Source organism: Gossypium arboreum, chromosome 10, assembly GCF_025698485.1.
Source record: "Gossypium arboreum isolate Shixiya-1 chromosome 10, ASM2569848v2, whole genome shotgun sequence".
Classification (NCBI taxonomy): domain Eukaryota; kingdom Viridiplantae; phylum Streptophyta; class Magnoliopsida; order Malvales; family Malvaceae; genus Gossypium; species Gossypium arboreum.
In genome coordinates, this window is record NC_069079.1 from 120,243,177 (window position 1) to 120,252,077 (window position 8,901).

Here is an 8,901-nt window from a genome sequence, read left to right on the forward strand (position 1 = left end):
AGGGCGAAAGCATATTTGTAATCCATTTATATGTAAAGATATTCTTTTTCTAAATAAATTTTTCTAAATGAGATTGAATCGAGATCGATACCTTTTGCATTCATTTGCATCTTATAGCATTTCTTTGCATCATTTGCATTCAAAATTATAAAAAGACCCTAATTAGTTAAAGTTATTAAAAAGAAAAAGAAAAAGAGAGAGAGAGAGAAGAGGGTCACGGCTGAGTGAAAAAGAAGTTGAATGGGAATTAACGACTTTCCTTTACATATCCCCAACTTTTGTGTCAGAAGGGATAGCTTACTCGGAGAAGTGGGTGTTTGGAAATGAAAATCATCCCATCAATGTCATACATGAGGAAGGGACTGAACAAAGAAACCTTGAGGGTATTCGCCCTTACGAACCGGGAAGTTCTTTAAACAATTGGACTGCGGAAGAACTTCACGTAATCTTTAGGAATTTTCTGAGTAATATTGAAACACTCTTGTTGCTCTAAAGCCTAGGAGTAATGAGATTTCTTTTAAGAAGTGGGCTCATGTTCAGACATTTTTATTTTCAATAAAACATACTTTTATTATTTATCCGAGTAAATATTCTTTCATTCTGATTCTTTTGACCTTTGACATTCTTTATAAATTTTCATTTCATGTAAATAGTCATTCTTAAATTCATTTATTCCTTGTATATTCTTTTGTATGCCTATCATAGATCCCTAGATATCAATGACATGGGCAACGATACTACAGATTCAGAGTTCCTTTTGAGTGCGATATGTGTTTAGAGGAATCTCATTACTTTGAAGGTGACAGAAATTGTGACTTGTTTCTGAATTTGTTGAAAATGGTTTTTACCCCATGAAGTGGTGGTAGGAAATATAGCCTTAGAGGAAGGAAAGATTGCGAAATTGGAATTAGCTGAGGAGACAAAACAAGACCTTGTTGAGACTATTATGGGAATTCAAAAATGTGGTCCAAAGACGCATACAAGAGGATTTGCAATTGCTAGGATAAACATGAGGTTTTGGGGTACTGTTGATCCACCATGGAAAGGGATCACATCAGTTGTACAATGAATGCCAAATTTAAAAGAGTCAAGACTTATGGGGCATGTATGTTATGGGCCCGAGCTCGTCAAAAGTTTCAAGCTGACAATGACTCATCTTTGTGGACGTCAACTACTCCATTAAGAGGGGGAGATAGCTTCATATGCCAATATTACAAAGTCAAAAGTCATCCATTTCAAAAAAAAGATTATATATAACTGTACAATGCCAAAAGTTTGCAGTCTTTTCAAAGATAATGCACTATACCACAGTACAACAAAAGTTTCTAGAAGAAAAAACAAATTATAGAAGATGACCGAGACTGGTAAAAATTTTCATAAGAAACTACCGCCTACTCTCTATGCTTATGCTGGGGCAAACACCTTCAATTCCAGTTGTTTCAAAGATTCCAACCATCATGCTTGGAATGGGTGCATTGTTTGGCTTTCTTGAGCAGTCTGATGTGCCATCAATAGCTGCGATGGTTAGCTCCAGGTGGTGGCCATTGATCTCCAGCTATAGGGCATCAGGCCGTACACAATCTCTGAAGCTTAAAATGATAGATTCTTTCTTCAAAACCAGTTTCTAACAAAGTGGATGACGGTATCATGAAGGAAGCTCTCTTAGACTTCTATACAAGTTCAGGGAATAGGAAACCTGATCAAATCATTATTTTCAGGGATGGGGTTAGCGAGTCTCAATTCAATCAAGTTTTGAACAAGTTATTGAGGCTTGCAAGTTCCTTGACGAGAAGTGGAACCCTAAAGATTATGGTTATTGTTGTACGAAAAACCATCATACCAAGTTTTTTTCGGCAGGGATCTCCTAACAATGTGCTACATGGTACTGTCATTGACAACAAAGTATGCCATCCAAAGAACAATGATTTTTACCTTGGTACCCATGCTGGAATGATTGGAATCACGAGGCAGACCCACTATCATGTTCTCTTAGACCAGGCTAGGTTTTCGGCTGATGATCTGCAAGAGTTTGTTCATTCTCTATCCTATATGTATCAAAGGAGCACCACAGCCATATTTGTTGTGGCTCCTATTTACTACGCTCATTTGGCAGCTTCATAGTTGGGGGCAATTTATGAAGATTAGGGATGCTTCAGAAACATCATCGTGTCATGGTGGGATGTATGCTCCGGGAGTAATCTCTGTACCTCAGCTTTTCAGGTTGAAGGATAAAGTCAGCAACTTCATTCTTGTCTGATGAGAATCATTGAATCATCTTTTTGTAGGGTTTGATAAACAATAGTCAGGACTGTGGCTGGGGCAATCCCTTTCTCATGGGTTTATGAATCAAGATTTTTCCTCCAAGCTTTGATGGAGTCAAGAATTGAATACCTCTAGTAAACTTAACTTGAAAGTATTCATCCTAAGCAAATGTACCAAGAATGGATGACACTGACTTATGACAAAGAAGGTTCATCCAAAAGAATTTCATAAAGGAAACCTTGTGCTAAAAGAGATCCTTTTCATGCAAAAGGATGCCGAATTGGCAAGGGCTATATGTTGCGAAGAGGGCTTTCTCTAGAGGTGCACTGATTTTGACAAGAAATGGATAGGAAGAATTTATCTAATCTAGTGAATTTCGGACTCAGTCAAGGAGTACTTTATCTGAAGGAGAAGGGAAGCCAAGGTGAAAACCCGCAAAGGGCACTTTGGGATTTCTATTTCAAAAAAAAAGGAAAAAGAAAAGAAAAAGAGAGAAAAAAAAAGAAAAAAGAAAAATGGAGGCCAAGGTGAAAACACGCAAAGGCGCCTTGTGACCAAAGGGGTTTTGAGTTGAAAACCGAAAGGCGACTCAAATTTTGAAGAGCACACGTAATCTTGCTATATCTCGATTCAACGAAGAGTGAAGCGCATTGCATATCGGGGCATCAAAAAGTACTTTGGATCTTTTAAACACATGTTGAATTCAAGAAAGTCTTCATGGAGCTGGCATATAAACGCTCAAGCAGTGATATCTAGGGCATCTAACTTTTGTCCTGTTTGCTATCTTTAGATTCTTTTTCTTCTCAAAGATAGGCTTTCAGATTAATTTCATTTGTATTTTTTACAAATTTATTCAAATCTAATTATTCTCAAGATTAAATTTATCTTCCAATATAAAAGTATGTTGCATTAAAATAATGATAGATGAACTAAACAATTTTCACAAATAAAGTTTTGATCATTACTCTGTAAGTTTATAGAAAATACAAAAAACTAAAACAGAACAATTGTTCAAGGAATTCACGTAGGTGAGATTCGAAAAAACTCGAGGGAATTCTTTCTTTGGTCCAAAATGATGATTGGACAAATCAAATGATTCGATCCTAAGAGAGGATTATCTTACAAATATCTTTGATGGGTCATAGCATTTGAAGAACGGTACAAACCCATGGGCTGAGTAAAGAATGATATTTTGAGAGAAATAAGGATGAGCTTGGATGAAAGAATGAGTAGTGAAGTCTGAATAGGGGTCATATTCATAAACATTTTGCATTAAAACAGGTTTAATTAGGAGCATTTGACCCATTTTAATCATAAGCATCCTAATCAATAGGCATGAATTTATACACATTATACATGTTGTGTCCTTCAAGGGACAATGAAGATTGGTGTGCTTTAACCCCCTAAGCAGTAGGGTAATAGGCTAAAGCATAGCAGATCTGACCTTCAAGTATTTACACTGAAGTAGATCCAAGATGATTTGGCATCTCTGTATTGTCAGGGAGCAGATCGAAGATGACAGATTTGGCATCTCTGTATTGGCAGAGAGCAGATCGAAGATAACAGATTTGGCATCTCTGTATTGGCAGGGAGCAGATCGAAGACATAACTGATTTGGCTTTCACGTGTTTACGTTGAAGCAAATCCAAGATGATTTGATGTCTCTGTATTGTCAGAAAGCAGATCGAAGATAACAGATTTGGCATCTCTGTATTGGCAGAGAGCAAATCGAAGATAACAGATTTGGCATCTCTGTATTGGCAGAGAGCAGATCGAAGACATCAGATTTGGTGCTCTGTATTGGCAAGGAGCAGATCGAGGACATAGCTGAGTTGGTTTTCACGTGTTTACGTTGAAGCAAATCTAAGATTATTTGGAGTCTCTGTATTGGCAGGGAGCAGATCGAAGACATAGCTGATTTCGCTTTCACGTGTTTACGTTGAAGCAAATCTAAGATGATTTGGTGTCTCTGTATTGGCAGGGAGCAGATCGAGGACATAGCTGATTTGGTTTTCACGTGTTTACGTTGAAGCAAATCTAAGATGATTTGGCGTTTCTGTATTGGCAGGGAGCAAATTGAAGACAGCTGATTTGGCTTTCACGTGTTTACGTTGAAGCAAATCTAAGATGATTTAGCGTCTCCGTATTGTCAGAGAACAGATCAAAGATAACAGATCTGGCATCTCTATTTCGACGAAGAGTAGATACATAGCAGGTCTAACCTTCAGATGATTTTACTGAAGCAGATCCAAGATGATTTGGCATCCTTGTGTTCACAAGGAGCAAATCGAAGACACAGTAAATTTAGCTTTCACGTGTTTACACTGAAGCAGATCTAAGATGATTTGGCATCTCTGTGTTCGACGGAAAGCAGATCGAAGATATCAACATGACAGTCTTGAGTTTGCAATGAGCAGATTGAGGACCATGATCCAATAAGACCGGGAAAATTTGGTCTTTCTATGAGTCTTTGCTCGATTCCTATTACACAGCAATGAGCAAAGAGGGGCAGCTGTAATAGCCCAAATTTGACCGGGCTTTAAAAGGGCAAAACGGATAAATGGATAAATAAATATTTATTTTGAAGTCCAAGTTCAGTCCAGAATTACAAATATAATTTGGCCAGATTGGAATGGCCCATTACTTGAAAAGATTTAAGGTCCATCTACAAGCTGGACTCATATGGAAATATAATCTTCAATATGCAATCTTAGATATGATACAATCTTAGATATGATTGCAATCTTAGATATGATATGCAATCTTAGATATGATACAATCTTAGATATGATTACAATCTTAGATATGATATGCAATCTTAGAAGATATGATTTTGCAATCTTAGAAGATATGATTTTGTAATCTTAGATATTTAATTTGTAGATACCTTTTAATCTTAATCGTTGATGTAATTGATTTGTACCGTTGGATTTGAGGAGGTTCAACTATAAATAGAGGCCTCTCCCTTCATTATAAAGGACTTGAGTTTTGGGAAGCAATAAGAATTCTTGAGAGCATTCACTCAAATTTCTCTCCCTCTTGCGTTCTTACTCTCTGTGATTTGTTCTTATTTTATTCTTCGTCTATCTTAGTTTTTCAACCCTTTTTATTTTAATTTCTTCATTTTTCAAATATGTATATTTATTCCTATCTTTTATACATTTGATTATGTATTTTATATATTATAATATTTAACCTTTTTATATAGTTTATTTTCAAATATATATTTTCTATGCATGTATATATATTATATTATCATTTCATGTATTTTGAACTATTGCATTATATTTTTATAATTTGTAAATGTTCTATTTATTCATTTTTTAGTGTATGTCATTTATCTTATTTGTGCATAGTTTCATTTTTTATATGCTATGTTTAATTATTTCTTTTATGTGCTATTTTATGATATATATTGTTGTATAATTTTTGCATGTATTATGTTTTTCTTTTAGTTTACTCATGTTTTTATTTGTTTATTATCTTATATTTACCTAGTATGATTTTTTCATTAAGCGTATGTTCATGTTATTTAGTTTTGTCTTAATGATATTATTTATGTTTGTATGGAAATGTTAGAATATTTTGTACATCTATGCTTCATGATGCATTAATATGTCATCCTAAAACGTCATTTAAAATAATATTCCAAGGTTGTTTTAAAAAATAAAAGGCAATGCTTGATGTTTGGAAACTTGAGAAAGGTAGTGCCCTAACTTCTTGGGTTGCGACTTTTCTCGTTGAATTGAATAGTCAAGCACCCTTCTAAGTGATTTTGAGTTTTCAAAACTTAAACAATTATTTTGAGATTTCAAAACATAGTGTCTTAACTTGCTGGATATGGCATTTTGTTGTTTCGAGATAGAAATTTTCGAAAGACGAGCTTAGTTTCGAAGGTTTTAAAATGTTGCGTCCTAACTTACTGGATGTGATGTTTTGACTCATTTGAAATAAGTGAGCCTTAATTTTCAAAATTGAGACATTCTAATTAAAAGAGGTTTGCATCTTAAAACTTTCAAATTTCCAACATTAAAGACACTTGATAATCAATTAGGTACCAATTTTTGGGCGTTAGGAAGGTGCTAACCCTTCCTCGTACATAACCGACTCCCGAATCCGTTTTCTCGACTTTTGTAGACCAAAATTAATGTTTTAAAACAAAACATTTTATAAGGTGATCCAATCACACCTAAAAAGATTGGTGGCGACTCCTGTTTTCGTTTTTCTTAAAGTCGATTCCCATTTTCCAAAACTCGATTTAAAAATGTTTCTACAAGGAGAGAAGAGATGAGAATGTTATGGTGTGTTGAAATGAGCAGCAAAGGGGGTTTTTATAGGGTGAGAGGGCTACTAAAAGAGGAGCGGTTTGTTTGTAGTTTGACGAAGTCTTCGAGGGCCTTTTTGCAAGCCAATTAATCAGCCAAGCAAGCTGATTGGGTTAGCATACTGGACGATTTTGGGCTGCCCATAGCTTGGTTGGTTCGATTTTCTTGGTTCAGCTCAACTGAGCCACTTTTCATAATTAATTAATAATAATTTATTTAACCCAAATTAAATTAGATTAAAATTAAAATTAATTATATTATGAATTAATACACATAATTTGGACTGCCTTTAGCTGAAAAATTCATTCGTCTCGATGCTTCAAAAATCACTTCTCGGTTTTGTGCTTCTAGTAGTGTCTGCCGAGCCAATTTTCGCCCTTTGTGCAAATCTGTCGAAAATGATCAAAATTAATCAAAACTTATTATAAAATTAACTAAAATTCATTATGTTAATAATTTAAGTGCAAAATAATTATTTTATAGTAATTATATATTTTTCGACAATAATTTTACTGAAACTGCATGAATTTGAGTTAAAAAGGGCACAAAAAAGTGTGTACATTTTAGTGTTTTCACTGCCTCTCGACATACCAATATCGGAAGTGTGAATACTGCTACTAAGGATAGGAATTAAGGTGGTGTCCACAAGTATATGGGTCAGGTTGTAATATAGTTTACAATGAAGTATGGAAGTATTCGAGAATTGTACCCTAGAGAGGTGAGACTAAACTAATATTAATTTTCACGTTGATGGGTTTAGTTAGTAATTAAATTAAATTATATTACAACATATCCTAAGGTGATGAGAAAATATCTTTTATAAAAATAAGATAATTAAGAATGGGAATAAAGTGCAGATTCTATCAATTCTAATGATGGAAGACTAACTCGTTTTAGTGTTCATAATTAGCTTCTACTTAGGGTTCTACTCAATCAACTAGTCATTAACCTAGCAGGGCCTCTTGGCCTTCCACTAACCTAATGAGTAGACAAAAACTACTTATCTCTTGACGTCACAGTCCAGACCGAATGGGGGTAAGGTTTTCACGAATAGGTCATACCGATTTTGAGTTCATTCCCACCTATATAACTTCTTAGAGTCATCAAGCCTAGGGTTTTAAGTTCTTCCTATCCTAACCAACTAATTCGCTAAGAATCCCTAAATATAAGTTAATGAATCCCACATCCACTTGTTAATATTCCTTATCGGATTAGTTTTCCATGGATTTAATACATACAAAGCAATTGATAGTAAAAGATAAACATTATAAAAGAAATCAAGAGTAGAGATGAGAAAAATCATGATAATTTAATAATAGAAGAACGAACAATAATTCATTGAAGAGTATGGCGATCAATAATCTGATCCATGTGAAGAACGAAATAAAATGAAAAGCTAAACTAATGAAAAACTAAACTGAATACAAAGCTAAATAAAAATTCTTCATGAAGCGTTTAGAGCCTTCTATTTATAAGCCTAGGGTTGGTCATCAATCATTGACCTAATTCGGCTGATGTTTTGCATTGAAGTTTGTTGTACGAATGAAAACACCCTTGGTTTAATTCCTCATATCACGTCGGTGTCGCGACACCCTCTAGCCTGTGTAGCGACACTGCTGGTAGTTTACGAGCTAGGGCTTGATTTTAGGGCTGTGTCATGACACCCTCTTCCTATGTCGCAAAAGCTTACGAAATTGATGAACTCTAAGGAAAAGCTTGGTACTCCAATTAAAGAACATATGCTTTTGCTTATGAAATCTTTGAGTAAGTGGAGGACAATGGGCTGGTTCAGATCATAACACTTAGACAGAGATGGTGCTCAAATATCCAATATTAATTTTTTTATTATATTATTAAGAATTCCACGTGTCAACTACTAATTTGCTAAAGGGTATTTTTTTTAATAGAGATAATTGTATAGACTGATAATGGTTACAGTATTATAATTTAAGTACTGGATTTGACAAAAAAAAATGTATCTAACTCAAAAAAGTGGTATAGTTTGAGGGTTGTGTATTGAACTAAGCCTTTTTTATAGTAGTAATAAATATCTTTTCTTTTGTACAACAATTATTTTCCCTAGCCTAGTCCTAGGAAAGGTGAACACCTAGATCAATAGGTCACGATTTCAAGTTTAGTGATACAAGTATCTTTAATTGCATTTGCTATCATATACTCATTTTGAGTTTTATGACATTTCAAGTTAATTTGTGACATGAACTAAGCAAAAAACTTTAATATAGTATAAATATTAAATAATTGCATATTGGGACCCTCGTTTTATTTAGATTTTTGATGTCTGCGAAGCGTTATT